Source organism: Carcharhinus amblyrhynchos, chromosome 14 (genome assembly GCF_965287045.1).
Source record: "Carcharhinus amblyrhynchos chromosome 14, sCarAmb.v2.hapA, whole genome shotgun sequence".
Lineage (NCBI taxonomy): Eukaryota > Metazoa > Chordata > Chondrichthyes > Carcharhiniformes > Carcharhinidae > Carcharhinus > Carcharhinus amblyrhynchos.
In genome coordinates this window covers 50,654,559-50,681,929 of record NC_137337.1, presented here as the reverse complement: position 1 = coordinate 50,681,929, position 27,371 = coordinate 50,654,559, and positions in this window count along the sequence as shown.

Sequence of the window (27,371 nt, the reverse complement as noted above, 5' to 3'; positions counted from 1 at the left end):
AATGGGTGCTATTCCCGCTAGTCACATCACGCCCGATTTTATGACTTTTCCCCACAGCAAAATGAGTGCAATGAGGTTGTAAAATTGAATGTGTTTTACATTCAGGACATTGCCACTGAGCTACCTTATCAAACATTGGATGAATTCAGTTATTAATATTTATTTATTAAGTTATATATCATAGGTTGCTAAATTTTATCATTACGGATGCAACATTGCTGTCACTTCTATTGGACCTAGAAAATTCTTGCTGCTTGACTAGAAAATGGAATTCAGATGTTTGCCTCTTGTGAAACAAGTGTAACTGTAAGTGTTTTTTTTCACTCAGCACAGTAATGTCATTATTCTGCCACTAGGTGCTTGCCTTTCTGCATCAATGATCTTGTTGCAGCAAATTTATTTTCATAATTTTCAACAGTTGTGTAGCTGTTCTGTATGCCAATGAGCCATTTTATAAGTTTCAGGTTGAGGCATCAACTGTTCTATGAATCGATCTTCAGTCAGTTGCAGTCATATTTTATTTAAGATCTTGCAGGCAAAACAAGTCTTTCAGCAGACTAACTGAGGCTGCTATACTTACTCATTGTTTGCCACTTTACCCTTGTAATTGCAGTTTATTTGCAGTTAACTTTAAAAAGTTTTAATCTAGTTTTCCTAATTATTGCACTCTTTATATCAAACAAAGGCATTTCGCATTTCTCACAGGCTGATCTGAAATGTGGTGAAGTAGAGGCCAGTTTCCATTTTAATTTCAGTTGTTTTAAAAAATATATAAAACCAAAGACAAAAGTTCTATTTTCATTATAACAGTTGCTAATCTATTGAGTACTAACCTTTTATTATCCTCATCTTTTTTGCCTTCAGTTCTTGTTCCAAAAGATTAATAAACCCAGATTGATACGAAAATTGCTCTTTAACAATTGAATGTAAGTGACATGCTCAGATAAGCATGTCTAAAATGCTTCAGATTATAATCTGTGAGATTCACTTTCCTTCACACTTGAATATGAATAAGCTTTTCAGTGATAAAGTGAATGAGTCTTCTGTAATAATGTAGTAGAACGCACAATCTTGATTACATCTGATGCCAAAATGCAATAAGTGCCAATGGGCACAATAACTTTCTTGTTATGTGAATTTAATTTTGGAAGAGTAAAGCTATTTTCCAAGAGGTAAAATGAAGGAAAGGTTCAGTCACAAACTCTGTGCTTCAGCAGGGACACAATTGGGAATGAGGGAATGATCTGATAATTGGTGTTATTTTTTACTCTGGAGCTTTGCAGTTTGTGGAGCCCTGCCTCTGTGTAGCTGTGTTTCAGCAAACTGCATCAAAAGATCATGGCGACAAAGCTTTACAACTTCTTTCTCATCATTGCAGGTTTCTTTCATAATTTCTTCCATGGAATGACTTTAAATACAGAATTAATTGCTATCAACTAACCAGGATTCTTGGAGCTTGCTTCCCACTGGGAAAAATCTCTGACTTTTTCTCCTAATTCAATTTCACCCTGTCTTCCTCTGTTCCGAGCAATGACCAGAATTAAACTGGTGAATCATTCTTCTTGAATGCAATTGCTTCCAACTGCAATTTGTTAATATACCAAATAACATAAAAAGGGATTGTCATACTCTTTAAACAAAGGAAAGTCATGTGTTGTTTTTGTCAATTAGGACAGATATTAAATTCTAAATTTGTTGCAGAAGGTTACTCTTTCCTGCCCTTCATAAGGATTTTATCAGTATTCGCAACTCCTCTATGGCTTAAGTTGTCTTTTTATTGTATGATGAGAAACTAAGAAATTACTGTTGCATATTAAATTGGTCTGCTTCATCAAATTCTATCTGTAGACCTTTTCTTCACTAAGCCTGTTTGTAAAATGTCATTTCCAGGAAAAAAAAATTGAGAAGTCTCTGGCCAGACAGTGGATTTTTCAGAGGCACACCAGTTCTTACTTTAGCAACAAATATTAAGGGTTGCTTTAGAGCCTGGGTTACCATAGGAACGTATATCCTGGCCTCATGGCATAAGGATGAGTCTCTATAATTGTCCATTTTTGAAGAGGCAGTTGAGCTTTTGAAGGGATGTGAACTTTGAAAGTAAGAACAAGTTATTCCCTGAGGATTTGAATTAGAGCAGAAAAGCTAACAGATAGGGATAGTCAATGCTGGAGGTTTACAGAGCAAAACTGAGGCAAATCCCTGCACAGGGTTTCCCATTTAGCTGCTTGATGGAAACTGAAAAGAAAATACAAGTCGACCTGCTGCTAACTGGAGACTGGAAACCTCACTGTGAACGTATAGCTCAAGCTGACTTACCTAAATTGGAAGATTAAGGAAGCTGGAGGGTTTCCCTCTGGGATATGAAATGTTTGGAAATGTATTAGTTGAGCACTTGAGCTCTGGTCCACTGCAGTCACTGAGAAACTGTTTGGTACCTGCTCCTGAAGGACTGCTGTATTTATTCTGTGTTATTTCACTTCAAAAATCAGCTGAGCATTACCATTCAGATCCGTTGGCCAGATAGAGGGAGTAAATTGTTCAAGTCATTAATGCACCATGAACACATTATATTTTGTTCCAGCAAATGGATGAGCTCCTTATCACTGACTGTGGAACACATATTAGATTGAAAATATGGGTCACGGTGTCAACAGCTTTCCATTAACTAAAAGGCAGCTCAAACAGATGCTGCAGTCCTCAGATAAAGTCTCTATCATTAAATGACAAAACTGCTTTAATTAGAAGACGTTTTATATTCCTTTAACATTATGAATAAACATCTTCAATCCCAAATTTCTTCCACATTTGGTTACTGTTGTTCCAGTAATGACAGTGATAAAGTCACTATCAATACATTCCCACCTGTTGTTATTTTCCTTTAAGAATTAGCAACTTGACATCACTAGAAGGGAAGTGTGTCATGAGATCTAGTTCTAGTCAGCAGAGTACTTCGCTGCTGCTGATGTCTTCAAGATTTCTATCTTTGTAAGAATGTTCTCATGTGTCTAGTTTAAATAAATTAACTCACTGTGTGTTTACATTATCACTTATGAGTGATTGGTACTTATATCATTGTAACAACACAACATGATGCTCAGCGGTAATCAAGCAGTGTGGCAGTAAGATCAAGTAAAGATACAGCATGGTGAATAGCTTTAGACTGTGCTACATAGCATGTGATAACCTGTGATGTTTTGGCCAGACTGCTATGAAGTCACAGCATGGGGGAGTGTTGTTAATGCTGACAGCATAGAAAAGCTTGGAAGACATAGTGAAATAGTGCTCAAGTGAAGAGCTGACCTATTCTTTGAACAGAATTCAATATGTTTAAACAGCGTAACAGAACTATGGGCCGTAATTCTCCCAAAAATGCTGAATAGGCGGGAAACCTGTCCTAGATCCTGACTGTTTAGTCAGTTCAGCTTCTCATCTGAACCTACCCATTCTGTACGCTGCAGAGGTCCCAGGCATGAATATCATTAAAAATCCAGTGGGCAGGGTATATTCACGCCAGAGTCTGACAGTTCTGGAACTCTGCACATGCGCAGTTGTCCCGATCTGTCAGACTCCCCATTTGCTGGCCTGCTTGATCGCTAGCTAGCCAGGACTCCTACAGTTTTTCCCCCCTCCAGCCCTCTCCCACAGCCCAATGCAGCCCCCAAAGCAATTCACAGCCAGCCCTGACCCCACTCCCTGGAGTGCCCCAATGTATAGCAATCCCCCCGTCCCCCACCATGGCAGAAAACTCCCCCCCTGCCACTGATCCCCCCAAGGTCAGACATTGCCCCTCCCCTGGAGGCAGGCACCTCCCCCCCCTCCTCCCCCCACAACGGCAGACCAACCACCCCCAAGCCGGCCCCAGTCACTGCCCTCCCTCCATCTCAGACCAATCCTGTTTGCAGTGGCAGCTGGACTACCCACCATCACCACCGATCACCCTTAGGCCCTGCCCACAATAAGCCCCACCCCTTTGCACAGTCCAATGCCCAATGGGCACTGCCAGGGTGCCCATGCCCTGGGGGCAGCACTCCCTGCCGCCCGACCCTCTGGGGGGGCTTCGATTGCTCCCCTTTCGTTCCAGCAGACCCTCCCAATCGTTCCCCAAATGTGGGGAACTAGTCTAAACCCGGCTGGAATGGAGTACTCCTGGCGGGATGGGAGATTCAATCAGGACCAGAAAGTTCCTGATAATTAGATTGAAAACATATTTAAAATACTTTTAAAACAGATTCAAATGACTTACCTGTCTGCCTGTCGGTTTCCAGCATGGTCTGACCAGCGACTGTTTGCCAGCTCTGGGAGATGCGTATGCATTCCCAGCACATGCACAAATCCCGGAACAAGGCCGGCAACATGCATCTCCCACTGCGACCGCCAAAACAGTTGGGGAATCACAGCCATGATTTCTTGATTCAGGTTGTCTGAACCAGACAAGCAAACCATAAACATTCACCTAGCAACTGAAAGCAAAGGTCTACACAGGCTGACCACACCAGGATTAACAGCAGAATCATAGAATCTACAACATGGAAACATGGACCGAATCTGGTCCATGCTGACCAAAATGCCCAGTTAAGCTAACCCCATATGCTTGCATTTGGCCCACATCCCTTTCCCATCCATGTGCCTGTCCAACTGTCTTTTAAATGTTGTCAATATCTCTGCCTCAACCACTTCCTCCAGCAGCTCATTCCACATTCATACCACCCTCTGTTTAAAAAGTTGCTCCTCAGGTTTCCATTAATTAACTTAAATCTATGCCCTCCAGTTCTCGATTCCCCAACCCTGGGAAAAAAACAGCGTGTTCACCCTATCCATGCTTCTCATGATCTTATATATCTCTATACCATCGCCTCTCAGTCTCATACGCTCCAAAGAAAAAAGTCCAATCTGTCCCTATAACTCAGTCCTTGTAAATCCCTTCTGCATTCTCTCCAGTTTAATAACATCTTTCTGAAATTGAACACAATACTCCAGATGTGGTCTCACCAATGCCCATACAACTACAACATAGCTTCCCAACTTCTATACTCAATGCCCTGATAGATGAAGGCCAGCATGCCAAAAGCCTTTTTCACTGCCCTATCAACCTGTGACTCTGCCTTTAGCAGAAGAACTAAAGGATCTCCCAAAAGATATGGGCTACATTGGAAGACAGGTTGATAATCATGTTAAACTTCTGTTTTAATTAACTAGACTTTCTGTCAATTGAAAGCAGCTTACAGAATCCATAGACCACTTCACCAGCAGAGAAAAACATACATAATGTGATTTTTCAGATACAGAACTATCAGACAGAATTGTTAAGCTGGTTATCGTAGAATTATATAGCGCAGAAGAGTCCCTTCAGCTCATTGAATCTGCACTGACACATTAGAAACACCTAAATTCCTATCTATTCCCATCTGCCAACACTTGGCCCATAGCCCTGAATCTTATGATGTGCCATGTGTTCATCCAGATACTTTTTAAAGGATGTGAAGCAACATCCTTCTACCACCCGCCAGGCCATCACCACCCTCAGGATAAAAATCCGCTCTAAACCTTCTGCCCCTCACCTGAACCTGTGTCCCCTCGTGACTGATTCTTCAACTAAGGGGAATCCACTCTGTCCATGTCCCTTATTATTTTGTACACCTCGATCAGGTCACCGCTCAATCTTCTCGGCTCCAGTGAAAACAACCCAAGCCTACCCAACCTCTCGTCATAACTTAAACGTTCCATCCCAGGCAGCATTCCCCTCCAGTGCAACCACATCCTTCCTATAATGTGGCAAACTGAACAGCACACAATACTTTAACTGTGGCCTCACCAAAGTTTTGTACAACTCCAACCTGACTTCCCTTTTTTTGTAATCTATGTCTCGATTGATAAAGGCAGTGTCCCACATGCCTTCTTCACCAACATGCCCTTCCACAGAGATCTGTGAACCAACAGGCCAAAGTCCCTCTGTTCCACAGAACTACCTAATGTCCTACCATTCCTTGTCAAATTACTCCTTCCAAAGTGCATCACCTCACACTTTTCAGGGTTAAATTCCATCTGCCACTTATCTGCCCATTTGACCATCCCATCTATATCTTCTTATAGCCCAAGACACTCAGTTTTACTGTTAACCACCCGGCTAATCTTTGTGTCATCCGCACCCTCCCCCCACCACCCCCCCCGCCCCCCCGCCACCCCACATAGTCATCAATGTTATTTTTATAGCACTTCCTATACCTCATTAAAGCACTATCTATATGTTCCCTTTGTACTTTTTGAAAGCCTTTTCCTTTTCATTGTACCCTGAATATTTCTGGTCATGCATGGTTCTCTGGACTTGTCATTCCTACCTATCACCCTTGGTGCTGAATTTGCATTTCCCTTTTGAATGCAACCCATTGCTCTTCTGTAGATTTTCCTGTTAGTAGCTGTTCCCAGTCTACTTTGGCCAGATTTTATCTTACTTTACTAAAATCCACTCTCCCCCAATCCAAAACTTTTTTTGCAGCTTGCCTATTTCCTTGTCCATAACAAGCTTAAATTATACCATGTTATGATCCCTATCACTAAAATGCTCCCCTAACACCTCCTCAATCGTCTGTCCAGCTTAATTCCCCAGAATTAGGTCCAGCACAGCTCCTTCCTTTGTTGGACCTTCTACATATTGATCTAAAAGGTTCTCCTGCATGCATTTCAAGAAATCCATTTCATCCAAGTCCTTAACACTATATATCCAGTTAATCTTTGGAAAGTTGAAATTGCCTTATGTAATTATCCTATTGTTATTGTTTTTACACACTTCCACAAATAGAGCACGTATTTGGTCCTCACTATCCCTCTGACTATTTGGGGGTCTATAATAAAACTTAACAATGTGGCTGCCCCTTTTTTATTCCTAAACTGTATGCACACAGCTTCATTTGATGCCCTCTCCAAATATCATCTCTCTTTACTGCAGTAACTGACTCCTTAACTAATAATGCAATGCTTCCTCCTCTGTATCACCTGAAGATTCTATATCCAGGAATGTTGTGTTGCCATTTGTGTCCTTCCTTCAGCCATGTCTCTGTGATGGCCACTATATCACACTTCCACAGGTCAATCATCGCCCTCACCCGTTTTACTCCTAGCATTAAAAAAGATACTATCCAACCTGGCTTTGCTCCCTTGAAAATTAATGCAGCTGCACTCCCTCTGACTTGTTTGTTTTACTGCATGATTCTGTCTCCTTATTCTACTAACAGTATGTATTACCTCCTCCTACCAAATTAGTCTAAACTCCTGCCAACAGCTCTAGCAAAAAGACCTGAAAGGATGTTAGTCCTGTTCCGGTTCAGATATAGACAGTCTCACTTTTACAGGATCCGCCTTCCCCAGAAATGGTCCCAGTGATCCAGGAATCTAAAACTCTCCCTCTTGCACCAACTCTTAAGTCACGCATTTATCTGCACTATCCTCCTATTTCTGTGCTCACTAGCATGTGGCACTGGGAGCATTTCAGAGATTACAACCAGAGAGGTCTTGTTTTTCAGTCTACTGTCTAACTCCCTGAAATCTTGATGCAAGACCTCATGCCTCTTTCTATTTATGTCATTGGTACCAATGTGTACTATGACCTCTGTCTTGTCACCCTCCCCCTTCAGGATGCCTTGCAGCCATTCAGTGGTGCACCAGGGAGGCAACATACCATCCTGGAGTCACACTGATGGCCACAGCAGTGCCTAACTGTACCCCTGACTAGAATCCCCTGTAACTATTGCTCTCCCTCTCTTCCTCCTCCTGTACTTTTTCCCCTCCTCCCCCATTGGACCAACGTAATGTCTTAACTATCTTAGGAGCTGTGAGAAAGAAAAACACATGGTTTGCACACATAGACTCAAAGTAACACACAACAGGTTAATTGGAAGAAACTGAAGCAAAAACAAGAGTCTGTGAAGCATCCCAATGACATCACCATCAAATCATCTAGCTAACCCTTAAAGTAATCATGCAATTACTCAACGATAAAACATTCCTCCCCTTTCCTTCCATGGTAACGACAGCAAATTACTATGATGTCATATATTGGGGTAATAATAATCTACACACAGCACCATGCATTATTAATCATTATACACAGCTGATCAGAAGGATGTCTATCCCTCTTTGGTTGTATACGATCTTTTGGAATTTGGCTATCCTTGGCCTTAGAAGTATGATTTGGAACTTCAGTGGACAGTTCTTCTCTTAGAACTAATAATGCATCATTCTCACATGGTATAGTAGCAAAGACACAATTATCAAATAACTCAAATTCAACTAATTCTCCCACAGCTGTATTCACAACATTAGAGATGAAAGAAGTTGGAACTTCTGGAGATGATTCTGAGAGACCATTTTGAGATGATGACAATTGGTCAGCATGGTGTCGCCAAACTAGTTCATCTTCAGTTTGAATTGTGTAAAAAATTGGACTTGCTTTTGCTAAATCTTTGGCTGGTACCCATTTCTCACTTGTGGTATAATTGTGCGCAAACTCTCCTTGTTGAATGAGTGTTGTTTTTCCCTCAATTCTTGTCTAGCAACTTAAGATAGTTGTTGACACTCTCGTATCACTGAAGTTTCTGGAGGTAATAACAAATCAAACGTAGTTCTCAACTCTGTCTTTAAGAGTAATAAAGCAGGTGAACTCTGGATAGTTGCCTGTGTAGTGTTTCTATACAATACCAAAAAGATATTCGCACAATGTGTGACATTAGTGTCCCTTTAAGAAAGGTTTCTTTTAAAACATGATTTCTGCAGCTCACAGCTTCAGTGATGTCATTATTGTTGCTGACTTGACTGGAATTGTCCTTTTATTGCTACTTCAATAGCTTAAATGGGGATTGTTCATGTTTACCCTGGGATTAGTTTTACGATCCTGCATTGTTACAAGAAAAGGTCATGTGCTTTTGGTAAGTTTTTTTTCCCAGTGTAAGGTTTCCGTTTTGAGGGTTCTGAGGCTGCAGTTTAGTTTTTAATTTTAACAAGGGCATGAAAGAAGCTGAAGTCTCTGACTCCCTGTTCTATTTGGAAATTCTCCTGCTTATCTCAAGCCAGCGTTTTGCCTTCTGGAAGGAAGAGCAGTCTTCAAAAAGACTCAATTCTAGTCAAGTGAGATTTTCGTCTGTGCCCTGTTAAACCTGTGAAAAGGGTCTTGTCTGTGAAAGGTTTTGGTTTGTTGAAACAGCTTTGATATTCAATTAAGGGTTAATACATTATTGTGGTTGTTTTCTTTCTGTTTTTATGTTTGTAATTGTTAAAAGATATTACTAATTTTCTTTATATACAAATTAGCTATATTCTTAAATAAACTTGGTTTGTTAAAAACTCGCTAGTGGGTTGTTGAATCATATCTGAAGTGAAACATATCAGGCTCATCCTAGCCAAATTCAAGATGCAAAACTTATAGTTCAGTCGGTCTCTATAAAATACGTTGGAGTTTCTAACCTGACCCATAACAGATGTGATAATGAACCTTGCTTTTTTTGAAGCTTTTAAAGTTTGTTTCGAGGATTGTAAGAATCTTTCAGCTAATCCATTGTTTGTTGGATGATAAGGTACATATTTGGTATGTGGAATATCATTTACATCCGCAAACTCTGTGAAGTAAACTATGAATAATTATCACTAACAATCTATTCTGGCTTACCAAATCTTGCAAAAATTGTCACGTTTTTTAATGTTTGTTCAGTTGTAGTACAGAAGGCACTAGTCGGGGATCTCATTAAAAGCCCAGGGTGGGTGGGTCCTATTCATACCAGAGTTTGACTGCTCTGGAACTCCGCGCATGCGCAGTTGTCCTGCTCTGTCAGACTCCCTGTTTGCTGACCAGCTCAAATGCTGGCCAACCTGGGTCCCCCACAGAGCTGCCCCTCCAGCCCGCCCCATGACCCCCACAGCAATTCCTGAACCCCCCCCGCAATCCTTTCCCCTGCCCCAGATCACAAGAACATAAGAACTAGGAGCAGGAGTAGGTTATCTGCCCTCCCGAGCTTGCACCACCATTCAATAAGATCATGGCTTATCTTTTCATGGATTCGGCTCCATTCACCCACCCACTCACCATAGCTCTTAATTCCTTTACTGTTCAATTCCTTTCCTGTTCAAAAATCCCAATATCCCAATGTGCAGCCCACTGCCCCGCCCACCTCATCCTGGCAGACCCCCACCCCCACTGAATGACCCCTCCCTGGTTCAGACCACCACCCCCTACCCCCCACCCCGCCCAGAGGCAGGTTTCCCCCCCCCCAGCCCACCCCAATCGCTGCTGTTCCTGCATCCCAGGTCAATCCTGTCTGCAGAGGAGCAGTGGGAACCCCCCACCCTCAACCAACTGCCCCAGGCCCTGCCCACAATAGGGCTCGCCCGCTTGGCACTGCCTGATGTCTGATGGGCAGTGCCAAGGTGCCCCCAGGCATGGGAACTTTGCCCTTGGTGGTGCCAGGGTGCACAGGCTGGCACTGCCAGGGTGCCCATGCCCAGGGGGCACCACCCCCACCAGCCGGCCCCCTGGGGGCCCCCAATTGTCCCCCTTCATTCCGGCAGGGTCTCCCACTAATTCCCCGAATGTGGAGAGCTAGTCTGAACCCTGCTGGGATGCCGTACTCCTGGCGGAGGGTGGTGGGAGAATCAGTCAGGACCTGAAAGGTCCCAATGAACTAATATACATATTTAAAACATATACAAAAAAGATTTAAATGACTTACCTGCCTTCCCGCTGGTTTCCAGTGTGGTCTGACCAGCGACTATTCGCCAGCTCTAGAAGGTGGGTACACATTCCCAGCACATGCACAAATCCTGGGACAAGGCTGGAGACGCGCGTCTCCCACCCCAACCCAACAGAAAAGTTGTGGGTCACAATGGGGGAATCACAGTCATTAACACCGTTTCTCTTGCCATGTATGCTGCCAGACCCGTTACATTTTCCAGCATTTTCTGCTTTTGTTACCATTACAAGATCTGGGCCTATTGCCTATATGTGTTTGAAACTCATTGGTCTGAAAGCATGGCAGGCAGAAGCAGAAGCAGCCACATCTCCCTGAATGGTGAATTAGTGATTAGGCTATTAAATTGGTGGAGGAGACAGAGCGAGGTCTGCATCGTGGTGGCAGCAGCACTAGGAAGGCATTCCAGGCAGCATGCTCCATGTTGCTTTGACGTGTGTCTGCGCACCCTTGTGGAGATGGTGACGACCAGGCAGGACATCCACCCGTTGAGGTATGAAAGGAGGAGGCCACTCCATCTCACCAAGAAGACCTGGGCAGAGGGGGCAGCTGAGGGCAACAGACATGTTGTGAATCCAGTGATGGAAAGGGTTCAGTGGTCTTCTGTGTTTGGCCAGGGTGAGTTCTGAGTGGGCACTATTCAGTGTGGGGAACTAAGGAAGGATGGCCATCCCTAGCTGCACTCAAAGGTGCAGGGTTCAGGAAGTCTCAGAATACACCTCTGCCTGTGCATATTGAGGCTGGAGAGATCCGTAGACCTGGATCCATCAATAGGTCAATTGTGCAAATGAATAGGGATAATTCAGATGCTTTCCGGGATTGAAGTGGTGTGGGAAACAGTACGATATGGCGCTGGAAGTGGGAGGTTGAGTACTCAATGAAGATCTGCATTCACAGGAAAAATGCAGTGGTGATGGGGTGCTGAACCCAGTATCTTCACCAGCTATGAACTAGGATCTCTGGAGCTCGAGTATGAGCAGGGAGGGGAGTAATCAGGGTGTAGGGAGGCTGGCATCTCTGAGGAAGGTAAGAGAGCCCAGTGGGCAGAAAGTGATAATAATGTATGGTCATTGTATCTCTCACAAAGCTTCAATGGTGCACCAATCGCTGAGCCACTGTGATACAATAGATACCAATCACACTGGGCAGCATATCATGGAAATTGATTATGTGTGATAAGACTGATAGTTCTGATCCATCATCTTCTACGCTGAGAGATCATAAGGCTTCCCTTGAAAGCCAGAGCCTCCTGTGACACTGGACCTCGGTCATGTCAAGGTATCTGGATCAATGCCTGTACACACTGGCAGCTGTGCAGGTGGGGGAGGGTGGCGGGTGTGGACTGGTGAGGGGAGGGTAGCGGGTCTGCGATCAGTGGGGGGTAGGGTGGCGGTGCGCGATCAGTGGGAGGTGATGGCATCTTCAGTAGGGCCATCTCCTTGCCCACCCCCCCCCTTGCTGGCCCTGAGCATCCTATACCTGTGCTGTTCTACTAAAGTCATGCCTGTGACCACTTGCCTCCTCTCGCTTTGGTCCCTTGTCTTCCTCTGCAGAGGAGGTGCTCCCTACAGAGTAGATTATACCCATCTGTAGAGAGGTAAATGGGGTTGACACATGCATGGAGGTGTCAAAGCAACACAAATCTCAAATGTCAGATGACTGCCCTGGCATCCTCCGTGCAGTGTCCAGACTCAATGCTAAAACCTCTAAAGAATGCCATGAAAAAGCTACAAATCCTTCCCAAAAAACTGTAACAACTCAGCCTGCCTTTGTTCCCCTGCTATCCCAACTTTGGATGAGAAAATGGCAAAAACAGATTGGCCGCCTGCCCACGGGCTTTCCTAAAAATCACACGGCAATGTAATTTTCTTATCAATGGCACTTTGAATCATCTAAATGAGCTTGCTGATTGTTGGTGGGTATACGTCTGATCCAAACTTGACCTCACTGGCCAAAATATCATGCAAGTGTGTGATGACATTGGGATATGTGCCTGACATCTTCTCACTCAAATTCCCCCTGCTTCCAGGTCAGGCACGCACACCCAGCCAGTGTAAAATTCTTCCCAAATTCAGTAGTTTTATACATTTAGGCAATGGTAGCCAGACACAAATTTGTTTTGTAAATAGTTACTTTTTTTTGGAAGAGGGAAAAGTATAATTTCAAAGGAAGGGAAGTGTTGTGATATGCCTGAGAAATAGCAGCATTACATCCATCGAAAGGAAGTGTATCAGGAGATCTAGTGGGCAATTCTCCTAGCTCACCGTGCTGCCTTTGTAGCACAGCATGTTGGGAGATTCAAATGGAGACCGTCTCATGGGCTTCCTGCTGGGCGCCACGACCTCCGCAAGTGGTTTCCCAGTGCCATCAGCTCTGCGCCAGTAATGGGGCCCAGGACTGAAATCTCCAGGCCCACTACTGTCTCCCCCCATCCCATACCAGGAGTGGTTTACTCCAGCAGGGTTTACTATAGCTCCCCACTTGCGGGGAATTGGCAAACTGACGCTGCTGGAGTGAAGTGGGGGGGGGGGGCGCCGCTGAGGCTGGCAATGCAGGGTGGGAACATGCCCCGCCCACATATTTTTTGTGAGATTCAAGCTCGGGCAGTCCACAATGCAGAAAGTGTGGGAGATTCATTCTGAAACTCCTGCTGAAAAAATCAACAGGATTTACTCCAGTTTTTGTGCAAACTGCCCTGCGATCTCAGTTTCACTTTTGCCTCTGAGCAGAACACACATAGGCAGCTCAGCTGCTGTTTCTTCAAGCTTTCTACCTTTGTATAAATATTGTCATGTGCCCATTCTAAATAAATGCAACCATACGTGCTTACAAAATCCCTTATGAGAGATTGTTGGTAACATTATTTTAACAACATGACACCATCCCACTCAATAATCTTTGTCCTCCTCCCTGAAAAGGTAGGCTTATCAGTGTACTGGGAGTTTTCCACATGATCGCATTTGCCTCGTCAGTTAGTATTGGCAAGCTATTCAACCATAGAACCATGACAGTTGAGTTCCCATTGTCACCTGATGGTGACATTTGCAAACTCTCCAGCAGGAGTCATTGGTGATAAAGAATGAAACCACACAATTTTTGCCTGTGTAGCCCAGAGGGCTATTTTAGCATTATTATTATTTCCTCAGGTGAGATTCATCAGCTCAGCATAGAATGAGAATCAAACGGGACCCTCTGGGGTTTGTGTGGCTCAGGATTGCATTTACCAATTTAGCCATCGACACACAAACTTCCACACAAAATGCATACTCATCTTCAACAACCAGCCTCATGCAATTAGAATATATATGTCCTAACTAATCTTAAAAGTGAGTTGGAATTATTGATTAGGGTTTTATAAATGTTGGTGACGTTAGCAATAACATTTGATCAAAACTAGAAATATTGAAAATGTACACCACAAAAGCAGGCCATTCAGCCCCATTTGTCATGACAGATTTAAAGATCTAAAATTATTTTCACTTCCCCCTCAACCCCATCACAAGGAATCTCAAGCTCAACCCAATGAGCAGAATCTCTTCAAGACTATGCTTCTTGTTCCAAGTCCTTTTTGCCTTCATGAGCAAAGTCCTGGTGACTAACTCTCCCAGATCTTCCTATGGGGAAAGATTGTCAGCATCTTTACAGGATCTGAGATTTATCACATGTAATCCTTTTAAAATTCTGCTCAGCAGAATGAGTTCTGAATGATGCCTTTCGATAATTAGGCTTGCAACACTTGCAAAGCTGCTCCTGAAATTAGTGCCTACTTGTTTACTGTAATAATGCAAATCCTAATTTACTCATTCCACTTGAGCAGTCATGTGCACACCATTCCTATTTCTCATTAAGTCCACTCGTTGGAAAGCTTTAAGGTATGAATGAGAAGCTGCATTTTTACTATTTTAAGCCCTCCCCTATATTAAGTATTTGATGATAACAGTACATGTCCGACATAAATCTTCATATCTTTTAAACTGTAAATGCATTAACATCCTTTAATGAGTTTCAAGCTGGTAGTCATGCTTGCTAATTAAACCCAGGCAAGTGGAAGTTATAGAAGCTCCAAGAAAACATACTTTCATATCTAGTTATACTCTTTGCAAATCATGAACACTAATTCAATCCGGATATCTTTTGAGCAAAGCTGGGTCACCTTTGCAGTCATATTGATCTTGTGATTATGAGCAATTGTCAAGCACAAAACTTTGTTGCAGGTAATACAATTGGATCAAACACCTCAAATTTTAAATTACTTGGCATCATTTAAAATATATTCTGTTTCAGTTCAAGCCACTTAATAAAGGCTCTGGTGTAAATCAGTGCAAGGCACATTCTGATGTGTGTACAGAGTAGAGGGACTTGATTCTATCTGGACAGCACATAATAACTCCTATGAAATTTAACATATTGTTAGGATATGGGCTGGTACCAAGGCTGATCCAGAGAGAGGATATGGGCTGGTTCCAATCTGAAGCAGGGAGAGGATGCAGATGGTACCAAGGCTAATCCAGAGAGAGGACATGCGCTGGTTCCAATCTGAAGCAGGGAGAGGATGCAGATGGTACCAAGGCTAATCCAGAGAGAGGACATGGGCTGGTACCAAGGCTGATCCAGAGAGAGGAAACAGCTGGTACCAAGGTTGAATCAAAGAGGGGATATGGGCTGGTACCAAGGGTTGGGTCACTGTCTGTATGGAGACAGCATTGGTACCAGCCCATATCCTCTCTCTGGACCAGCTTTGGTACCATCTTGCATCATAGAATCGTAGAATCATAGAAAAACTACAGCACAAATGGGCCCTTCGGCCTACAACTTGCGTCAATCTTATCCCTACCTACTAGGCTTATCTATAACCTTCAATCCTATTAAGTGCCATGTACTCATCCAAAAGTGTTTTCTTAAAAGACCCTAATGAATTTGCCGCCACCACCACCGACGTCAGCTGATTCCACGCACCCACTACCCTCTGGGTGAAAAACTTACCCCTGACATCTCCTCTGTACAGACTCCCCAGCACCCTAAACCTGTGTCCTCTTGTGGCAGCCATTTCAGGCCTGGGAAAAGCCTCTGAGAATCTACCCGAACAATACCTCTCATCATCTTATACACCTCTATCAGGTCACCTCTCATTCGTCGCCTCTCTAAGGAGAAAAGATTGAGCTCTCCCAACCTATCCTCATAAGGCATGCCACTCAATTCAGGTAACATCCTTCTAAATCTCCTCTGCAATGGCTTCCACATCCCTCCTGTAATGAGGTGACCAGAACTGAGCACAGTACTCCAAGTGGGGTCTGACCAGGGTCTTATACCGCTGCAGCATTATCTCCCGACTCCTAAACTCAATTCCCCAATTGATGAAGGCCAGTATACCATATGCCTTCTTAACTACATCCTCTACCTGCGAAGCTGATTTGAGAGTCCTGTGAACTCAGTCCCCAAGATCCTTCTGATCTTCCACACTGCTAAGAGTCTTACCCTTAATATTATACTCCTTCATCCCATTTGACCTGCCAAAATGGACCACTACACATTTATCCGGGTTGGAGTCCATCTGCCACTTCTCCGCCCAGTCTTGCATCCTATCTATGTCACGCTGCAACTTCTGACATCCCTCCAAACTATCCACAACACCTCCGACCTTCGTGTCATCGGCAAACTTACCAATCCATCCCTCCATTACCTCATCCAGGTCATTTATAAAATTCACAAACAGCAAGAGTCCCAGAACAGATCCCTGGGGCACTCCATTGGGACTGACCTCCATGCAGAAAAAGACCCATCTACAACCACTCTCTGCCTTCTGTGGGCAAGCCAGTTCTGGATCCACAAAGCAACGTCCCCTTGGATCCCATGCCCCCTCACTTTCTCAATAAGCCTTGTATGGGGGACCTTATCGAACACCTTGCTGAAGTCCATACAAACCACATCCACTGCTTTTCCTTCATCAATGTGTTTAGTCACATTTTCAAAGGACTCAACCAGGCTTGTAAGGCACGATCTGCCTTTGACTAAGCTGTGCTGACTATTTTTGATCATACTATATTTCTCGAAATGTTTATAAATCCTGTCTCTCAGGATCTTTTCCATCAACTTACCAACCACTGAGGTTAGACTCACTGGTCAATAATTTCCTGGGCTTTCTCTATTCCCTTTCTTGAATATAGGAACCACATCCGCAATCCTCTGGAACCTCTCCCATCTCCACCAATGACGCAAAAATCATCTCCAGACGCTCTGCAATCCCTTCCCTCACCTCCCACAGTAACCTAGGGTACATCCCATCCAGTCCCGGCGACTTGTCTCTCTTGATGCTATTCAAAAGTTCCAACACATCTTCTTTCTTCATGTCCACACACTCAAGCTTTTCAGCCTGCCACAAACTTGCACTACAACCACCAAGATCCTTTTCCACTGTGAATACTGAAGTAAAATATTCATTCAGAACTTCTGCTATTTCTACCGGTTCTGTACAAACTTTCCCACCGTCACATTTTGTAGGTCCTATTCCTTCACATCCCATCCTTTTACTCTTCACATATTTGTAGAATGCCTTAGGGTTTTCCTTAATCTTACCTGCCAAGGCCTTCTCATGACTCCTTCTGGCTCTCCTAATTTCCTTCTTAAGTTCCTTCCTACAAGTCGTATCCTCCTCTAGATCCCTAATATTATCTAACTCCCTGGACATTTTGGACGCTCTTCTTTTCATTTTGACTAGATTTGTTACAACTTTTGTGCACCACGGTTCCTGTAACCTACCATAACCTCCCTGTCTCATTGGAACGTTGTCGTGCAGAGCTTGAGACAAACATTCCTTGAAAATTTGCCACCTTACTTCGGTACATTTCCCTGAGAATACCTCCTTCCAATTTGCGTCTCTAATTTCCTGCCTGATGGCTTCATATTTCCCCTTCCTCCAGATGAACACTTTCCTAGCTTGCCTGATGCTATCTGTTTCCAATGCTAGTGTAAAGGAGATAGAGTTATGATCACTATCCCCAAAATGCTCTCCCACTGAGAGATCTGACACCTGTCCAGGTTCATTACCCAATACCAGATCAAGTACAGCCTCTCCTCTTGTAGGATTAACCACATACTGTGTCAGGAAACCCTCCTGAACACACCTAACAAACTCCTCCCCATCCAAACCCCTTACCCTAGGGAGATTCCAATTGATATTTGGGAAATTAAAATCTCCCATCACAATAACTCTGATATTATTGCATCTCTCCAGGATCCATTTCCCTATCTCCTCCTCAACATCCCTGTTACTATTGGGCGACATATGGAAAACACCCAGTAAAGTTATTGACCCCTTCCTGTTCTGAACTTCCACCCACAGAGACTCCATAGACAATCCCTCCATGGCATCCACCTTGTCTACAGCCATGACACTCCCTGATCAATAGTGCCACTCCCCCACCGCTTTTGCCTCCCTCCCTGTCCCCCCGAAACATCTGAAACCCGGCACTTGAAGTATCCAGTCATGTCCCTGGGACATCCAAGTTTCGGTAATGGCCACTACATCACATTCCCAAGCAGTGATTCACGCCCTAAGCTCATCCACTTTGTTCACCACACTCCTAGCGTTAAAATAGACACATTTCAAACCTTTGGCTTGAGTGCTCACCCTTCTCCATCATCCGTCTATCCTTCCTTTTACACTGTCGACAATCCCTCTCTAATTGCGAGCTAACCTCCTCGCTCCCAGTCACTTCGTATCGATTCCCTCCCCCCATCCTCCTCCCAGCATCCTCTCTCTGGATCAGCCCTGGTACCAGCCCATATCCTCTCTCTGGATCAGCCCTGGTACCAGCCCATATCCTCTCTCTAGATCAGCTTTGGTACCAGCCCATATCCTCTCCCTGGATCAGCCCTGGTACCAGCCCATATCCTCTCTCTAGATCAGCTTTGGTACCAGCCCATATCCTCTCCCTGGATCAGCCTTGGTACCAGCCCATATCCTCTCCCTGGATCAGCCTTGGTACCAGCCCATATCCTCTCTCTAGATCAGCTTTGGTACCAGCCCATATCCTCTCTCTAGATCAGCTTTGGTACCAGCCCATATCCTCTCCCTGGATCAGCTTTGGTACCAGCCCATATCCTCTCTCTAGATCAGCTTTGGTACCAGCCCATATCCTCTCTCTAGATCAGCTTTGGTACCAGCCCATATCCTCTCTCTGGATCAGCCTTGGTACCAGCCCATATCCTCTCTCTGGATCAGCCTTGGTACCAGCCCATATCCTCTCTCTGGATCAGCCTTGGTACCAGCCCATATCCTCTCTCTGGATCAGCTTTGGTACCAGCCCATATCCTCTCTCTGGATCAGCTTTGGTACCAGCCCACATTTTCTCTGGTCATTGGCCATGCTAAATTGCCCCTTAGTGTCATGGGATGCACGGGTTAGCGGCATTAACTGGGTAGATATGTGGGGTTATGGGGATAGGACTTAGGTGGGATTGTTGTTGGTGCAGGCTCAATGGGCCAAATGGCCTCTTCTGCCCTGTCAGGTTTCTATAATGCTATGGTTTCTATGTTCAGGCAGGGCAAAGAATTGATCCCTAAGCAGCCATTATTTCACAGACAGGCAAGAACAATTCTTTTAAAAAACGGATTCTAAAATAAAGCAGAAATATACCAGGTCAATCCATGCAAAATGGAATGAAACTTATTATAATGAAAATATCTTGAATCCATCTCCTTGTACGTCAGGCTATTTGTGTAAATAGTCTTTATTCCAGGTGAAAGTCACCTACAGTAATTGTTCAGAATCACAAGCATTTAAAGATTAAGATTGCCATCTACTGACAGTAAATGGTAACAGATTGCTAAGAAAGAACCACTTTAAGAATTGTGTTTTAAAGGAGTATTAAATATTATTGGCAAAAATGTTATGGAATCCTTTATGAACATTGATTGAATGTTATTTTGGTCATTTTAGATATCACTTAGCAGAAGTGTTAAGAACTTTCTTGTATGTTTCTCTACTTGTGTCCTTTCCTGTCCAAGCAATACTTTTTTCTTCACCTGCCTGAAAAATATACCAAGTGGGCGAACATCTCTTCTTTATGGAATGTCAAAGGGCCACTGGAAAGGGCCTCATCCTCGGTGGGAATCTCCAACACTGACTTCAACACCTTCACCTCTGTTTCTGATGCCGAGTACTCCTGTGGGTGGGGTCAGCAGGCCCGTGTGTAAGGTGCCAATGGTGGCATGTCTGGTGCAGCAGTTGCCTCCGAGGGGGGCTCCCAATGGCGGAGGTGACCGACATTTTTTTTAAGCTACTTGTCCCATTTTTGAGAGGACAACTCCTGAGATCCATGGGATGCCATCTCTAAAATTCCATATGTGGACGGTGTCTCCCACCATCTTGTCAGGTTACAAAGTCTGTGTGTACTCACACCCCAGGCCCACGGATGTAACAAGACTGCTGGTGGGACCTTCTGGTTTTCTTGGCAGGTTTTACACTGCTTGTCCAGGTTTTCAATACTCCTGTCTAAAGCAGGCCCCCAAAGGGAGCTTCTTGCAAGCATTTTATAGAAATCCCTGGGTGGCCATTATGCAATTCGTGGATTATTGGTTTCTGACCTGGATGTGGGCTCCATACAAGGTGATATCATCCTCAATGCTCAGCTCTGGATGTGTGGCAGTATTAGGTTTTAGATCCTGTGTAGAACGCCCTTGTGATTCTATCTCTTAGGATGACATGATGTAGCTTTGCTGAAGTGGGGCCCTTTTGGGTCCAAGCCTGGATTTACTTGGCAGATACTGACAGAGTGTCCATGAATTTCAACATCATGCTGACTTCATCCATCTTTAGAGATGAGGCTAGTGGGTAGCAGCAGGCAGCTCAAGGTGATCCACGTTGGTGATCAGTCTCCCTGGACAATATTCTAGGGTGCGTTCATAGGCAAATAACAGCAGTGCCTAGCTTGGATCCTCACTCAAACAATGGGGGACATTCTCCTTGCTTTCTGCAAAGAGGCACATGAAAGGTTTGTGGTCCGTCACTATGAAATGCCAACGTTGAGGTATTGGTGAAATTTCTTTACCAATTTGTGCGGGAAAGGTGGGAGTGAAGAAAGGCTCAGAATATTCAAAGTCTAGGAATGCAGGAACAGCGAAATACTCAATGTATCTGAGCTTTGGGAATATGGGAGCAGGGAAACGCTCAGTGTGTTCCAGTTCCGGGAATGCGGGAGCAGGGAAACGCTCAGTGTGTTCCAGCTCCGGGAATGCGGGAGCAGGGAAACGCTCAGTATATTCCAGCTCCGGGAATGTGGGAGCAGGGAAACGCTCAGTGTGTTCCAGCTCCGGGAATGCGGGAGCAGGGAAACGCTCAGTGTGTTCCAGCTCCGGGAATGTGGGAGCAGGGAAACGCTCAGTGTGTTCCAGCTCCGGGAATGTGGGAGCAGGAAAACGCTCAGTATATTCCAGCTCCGGGAATGTGGGAGCAGGAAAACGCTCAGTATATTCCAGCTCCGGGAATGTGGGAGCAGGAAAACGCTCAGTATATTCCAGCTCCGGGAATGTGGGAGCAGGAAAACGCTCAGTATATTCCAGCTCCGGGAATGCGGGAGCAGGAAAACGCTCAGTGTATTCCAGCTCCGGGAATGTGGGAGCAGGGAAACGCTCAGTGTGTTCCAGCTCCGGGAATGTGGGAGCAGGGAAACGCTCAGTGTATTCCGGCTCCGGGAATGTGGGAGCAGGGAAACGCTCAGTGTATTCCAGCTCCGGGAATGTGGGAGCAGGGAAATGCTCAGTGTGTTCCAGCTCCGGGAATGTGGGAGCAGGGAAACGCTCAGTGTGTTCCAGCTCCGGGAATGTGGGAGCAGGGAAACGCTCAGTGTATTCCAGCTCCGGGAATGTGGGAGCAGGGAAACGCTCAGTGTGTTCCAGCTCCGGGAATGTGGGAGCAGGAAAACGCTCAGTGTGTTCCAGCTCCGGGAATGTGGGAGCAGGGAAACGCTCAGTGTGTTCCAGCTCCGGGAATGTGGGAGCAGGGAAACGCTCAGTGTATTCCGGCTCCGGGAATGTGGGATCCGGGATAATGCTCAGGGCAGAATACTATGAGATTTTTTCACTGTGTTCAGTGAGTCTAAAAATGGGAGAGCTCAGATCTATTTTTTGGGTGTGTTTTCCCTCCCAATCTTATGCAGTGTGTCTCTGGAATTTTAGACTAGTCTGTTTCTGACCACAAGAACCGTAAGGATGGACAGACGGGCAGGCAGCGCAGGAAGAAATGGCCTCCAGGAAGGCAGTATCCCGATTCAGACCTGGCCAGGTTGCTGGGGGCAAGGTGGGGCACCCTCTTCATACCACAGCCTTGCCCTCTGAGGGCCACTCCCTGATACCCTGCAGGACTTGTGCCATCAGATTTTTCATTGCTCCTTCTATCCCCCCAGGAGAAGAATGCCCATAACTGCTGGGAGATGAGGAACTGTGGTGGTGAGCCTGACATCCGAGTCCTCACCCGCTTTGAGGAGCGGGCAAGAGAGGAGAGGATTCAAACCATTAGCAGCAGCATGGTTGGGCTGGAGCATGGAAGTGAGCAGCTGCCAATCCTCCACTTTATGGAGAAATGTCAAGTAAGTTCCCTACAGCCCAGATTCCTATCCTTCCCTTTCACTTCCTTTGCAGGAAGGGACTTGGACGTGCCTGGGTCATCTGGCATCGCGGCCCCCACTATTTCTCCACCCTAACCCGCCCCTGACAGCTCGGAAGACTCCTTGGAGGAAACGGGTGAAGAGAGCTGCGAGGGTGGCACTGTTTTGGCATCAGGTCCCACCCCACAATTCACCGTCACAGAGAATCTCACATCGATGGGTCAAGTTAGTGGCAAGGTGGCGTGGTCTGTCTCTGGTGAGCACGACACGTCTGCTAATGTAGACGGGCTGGAGGAAGGAACACCAAGTACTCAGGTACGCGGAGGCCTGCCGGAGGCGAGGGCTCAGCTGGCCTCAGGCTATGTGCTGGGATCACTTCTGCCTCACTGCTGGAGACCCGGCAACAGAAGCAGGGAATGCAGGAGGGGCTGACAGCAACACTGCACTGACTGACAGGCTGTTGGGAGGAGTCCCAAATCTTTCAGGTGGACCAGCTATTGCCTGTCTTGTGTGGTTCTCATGCCAACACTGCAAGGGTGGTGTCTGCGGTGCCTGGGGCAGGAAATCTTCACCACGAGTGACAGCTTCCAAGTGACGGCCGAGTCACAGCAGAGTCCCAGAGAGCTACGACAGAATCCCAGAGAGCTACGGCAGAATCCCAGAGAGCTACGGCAGAATCCCAGAGAGCTACGGCAGAATCCCAGAGAGCTACGGCGGAATCCCAGAGAGCTACGGCGGAATCCCAGAGAGCTACGGCGGAATCCCAGAGAGCTACGGCAGAATCCCAGAGAGCTACGGCAGAATCCCAGAGAGCTACGGCGGAATCCCAGAGAGCTACGGCGGAATCCCAGAGAGCTACGGCGGAATCCCAGAGAGCTACGGCAGAATCCCAGAGAGCTACGACGGAATCCCAGAGAGCTACGGCGGAGTCCCAGAGAGCTACGGCGGAGTCCCAGAGAGCTACGGCGGAATCCCAGAGAGCTACGGCGGAATCCCAGAGAGCTACGGCGGAATCCCAGAGAGCTACGACGGAATCCCAGAGAGCTACGGCGGAATCCCAGAGAGCTACGGCGGAATCCCAGAGAGCTACGGCGGAATCCCAGAGAGCTACGGCAGAATCCCAGAGAGCTACGGCGGAATCCCAGAGAGCTACGGCGGAATCCCAGAGAGCTACGGCGGAGTTCCAGAGAGCTACGGCAGAATCCCAGAGAGCTACGGCGGAGTCCCAGAGAGCTACAGCAGAATCCCAGAGAGCTACGGCAGAATCCCAGAGAGCTACGGTAGAATCCCAGAGAGCTACGGCGGAATCCCAGAGAGCTACGGTGGAGTCCCAGAGAGCTATGGTGGAGTCCCAGAGAGCTACGGCAGAATCCCAGAGAGCTACGGCAGAATCCCAGAGAGCTACGGCAGAATCCCAGAGAGCTACGGCGGAATCCCAGAGAGCTACGGCGGAATCCCAGAGAGCTACGGCAGAATCCCAGAGAGCTACGGCAGAATCCCAGAGAGCTACGGCGGAGTCCCAGAGAGCTACAGCAGAATCCCAGAGAGCTACGGCAGAATCCCAGAGAGCTACGGTAGAATCCCAGAGAGCTACGGCGAAATCCCAGAGAGCTACGGTGGAGTCCCAGAGAGCTACGGTGGAGTCCCAGAGAGCTACGGCAGAATCCCAGAGAGCTACGGCAGAATCCCAGACAGCTACGGTGGAATCCCAGAGAGCTACGGTGGAATCCCAGACAGCTACGGCGGAATCCCAGAGAGCTACAGCAAAGTCCCAGAGAGCGACGGCAGAATCCCAAAGAGCTACAGCAGAATCCCAGAGAGCTACGGCAGAATCCCAGAGAGCTACGGTGGAATCCCAGAGAGCTACGGCAGAATCCCAGAGAGCTACGGCCAAATCCTAGAGAGCTACGGCGGAGTTCCAGAGAGCTACGGTGGAATCCCAGAGAGCTACGGTGGAGTCCCAGAGAGCTACGGCGGAATCCCAGAGAGCTACGGCGGAGTTCCAGAGAGCTACGGCGGAATCCCAGAGAGCTACGGCGGAATCCCAGAGAGCTACGGTGGAGTCCCAGAGAGCTACGGCGGAATCCCAGAGATATACGGCGGAATCCCAGAGAGCTACGGCGGAATCCCAGAGAGATACGGCGGAATCCCAGAGAGCTACGGTGGAGTCCCAGAGAGCTACGGCGGAATCCCAGAGAGCTACGGCGGAATCCCAGAGAGCTACGGCGGAGTTCCAGAGAGCTACGGCGGAGTTCCAGAGAGCTACGGCGGAATCCCAGAGAGCTACGGCAGAGTCCCAGAGAGCTACGGCCGAATCCCAGAGAGCTACAGCAGAATCCCAGAGAGCTACGACAGAATCCCAGAGACCTACGGCGGAATCCCAGAGAGCTACGGTGGAATCCCAGAGAGCTATGGCAGATTCCCAGAGAGCTACGGCAGAATCCCAGAGAGCTACGGCAGAATCCCAGAGAGCTACGGTGGAATCCCAGAGAGCTATGGCAGATTCCCAGAGAGCTACGGCAGAATCCCAGAGAGCTACGGCGGAATCCCAGAGAGCTACGGCAGAGTCCCAGAGAGCTACGGCAGAATCCCAGAGAGCTACGGCGGAATCCCAGAGAGCTACGGTGGAATCCCAGAGAGCTACGGCAGAGTTCCAGAGAGCTACAGCAGAATCCCAGAGAGCTACGGTGGAATCCCAGAGAGCTACGGCAGAGTTCCAGAGAGCTACAGCAGAATCCCAGAGAGCTACGGCAGAATCCCAGAGAGCTACGGCGGAATCCCAGAGAGCTACGGTGGAATCCCAGAGAGCTACGGCAGAGTTCCAGAGAGCTACAGCAGAATCCCAGAGAGCTACGGTGGAATCCCAGAGAGCTACGGCAGAATCCCAGAGAGCTACAGCAGAATCCCAGAGAGCTACGGCGGAATCCCAGAGAGCTACGGCGGAATCCCAGAGGCCTACGGCGGAATCCCAGAGAGCTATGGTGGAATCCCAGAGAGCTATGGCAGATTCCCAGAGAGCTATGGCAGAATCCCAGAGAGCTCTGGCAGAATCCCAGAGAGCTACAGCAGAATCCCAAAGAGCTACGGTGGAATCCCAGAGAGCTATGGCAGATTCCCAGAGAGCTACGGCAGAATCCCAGAGAGCTACGGCGGATTCCCAGAGAGCTACGGTACAATCCCAGGGAGCTACGGCAGAGTCCCAGACAGCTACAGCAGAATCCCAGAGAGCTACGGTGGAATCCCAGAGAGCTATGGCAGATTCCCAGAGAGCTACGGCGGATTCCCAGAGAGCTACAGCAGAATCTACTGCTAGCTGTGCAGATACATGGATTTGGGCCTGTGTCTGTGGGAGTTTGCGCATTCTCCCTGTGGTTGCGTGGGTTTCCTCCGGGCGCTCCGGTTTCCTCCCACACCCCAAAGATGTGCTCTTAGGCTAATCGGTTTCCACCAAATTGACACTATTTCTTCCCTGAATCCGACTGAGTAGGGTCCCATTCGTACACATGCAGGGTAGAATAGGTGTAGGGTGATGCGGCGGCACGGGCTCGTTGGGCCGAAGGGCCTGTTTCCCGTGCTGGGTTGTTCTTTGTTCTTTTTTTTCTTTAATCCCAGAGAGCTACAACGGAATCCCAGAGAGCTACGGCAGAATCCCAGAGAGCTACGGCAGAATCCCAGAGAGCTCCGGCAGAATCCCAGAGTGCTACGGCAGATTCCCAGAGAGCTACGGTGGAATCCCAGAGAGCTACGGCGGAGTCCCAGGGAGCTACGGCGGAGTCCCAGAGAGCTACGGCGGAGTCCCAGAGAGCTACGGCGGAATCCCAGAGAGCTACGGCGGAATCCCAGAGAGCAACGGTGGAGTCCCAGAGAGCTACGGCGGAATCCCAGAGAGCTACGGCAGAATCCCAGAGAGCTACGGCAGTATCCCAGAGAGCTAGGGCGGATTCCCAGAGAGCTACGGCGGAATCCCAGAGAGCTAGGGCGGATTCCCAGAGAGCTACGGCGGAATCCCAGAGAGCTACGGCGGAATCCCAGAGACCTACGGCGGAGTCCCAGAGAGCTACGGCAGAATCCCAGAGAGCTAGGGCGGATTCCCAGAGAGCTACGGCGGAATCCCAGAGTGCTACGGCGGAATCCCAGAGAGCTACAGCGGAATCCCAGAGAGCTACGGCAGAGTCCCAGAGAGCTACGGCAGAATCCCAGAGAGCTACGGCAGAATCCCAGAGAGCTAGGGCGGATTCCCAGAGAGCTACGGTGGAATCCCAGAGAGCTACGGCGGAATCCCAGAGAGCTACGGTAGAATCCCAGAGAGCTACGGCGGAATCCCAGAGAGCTACGGCAGAATCCCAGAGAGCTCCGGCAGAATCCCAGAGAGCTACGGCGGAATCCCAGAGAGCTCCGGCAGAATCCCAGAGAGCTACGGCAGAATCCCAGAGAGCTATGGCGGATTCCCAGAGAGCTATGGCGGATTCCCAGAGAGCTACGGTGGATTCCCAGAGAGCAACGGTGGAGTCCCAGAGAGCTCCGGCAGAATCCCAGAGAGCTACGGCGGAATCCCAGAGAGCTACGGCGGAATCCCAGAGAGCTAGGGCGGATTCCCAGAGAGCTCCGGCAGAATCCCAGAGAGCTAGGGCGGATTCCCAGAGAGCTACGGCGGAATCCCAGAGAGCTCCGGCAGAATCCCAGAGAGCTACGGTGGAGTCCCAGCGAGCTACGGCAGAATCCCAGAGAGCTACGGTGGAGTCCCAGCGAGCTACGGCGGATTCCCAGAGAGCTACGGTGGAGTCCCAGAGAGCTACGGTGGAGTCCCAGAGAGCTACGGTGGAGTCCCAGAGAGCTACGGTGGAATCCCAGAGAGCTACGGCGGATTCCCAGAGAGCTACGGCGGATTCCCAGAGAGCTACGGTGGAGTCCCAGAGAGCTACGGCGGATTCCCAGAGAGCTACGGCAGAATCCCAGAGAGCTACGGCGGAATCCCAGAGAGCTACGGCGGAGTTCCAGAGAGCTACGGCAGAATCCCAGAGAGCTACGGCAGAATCCC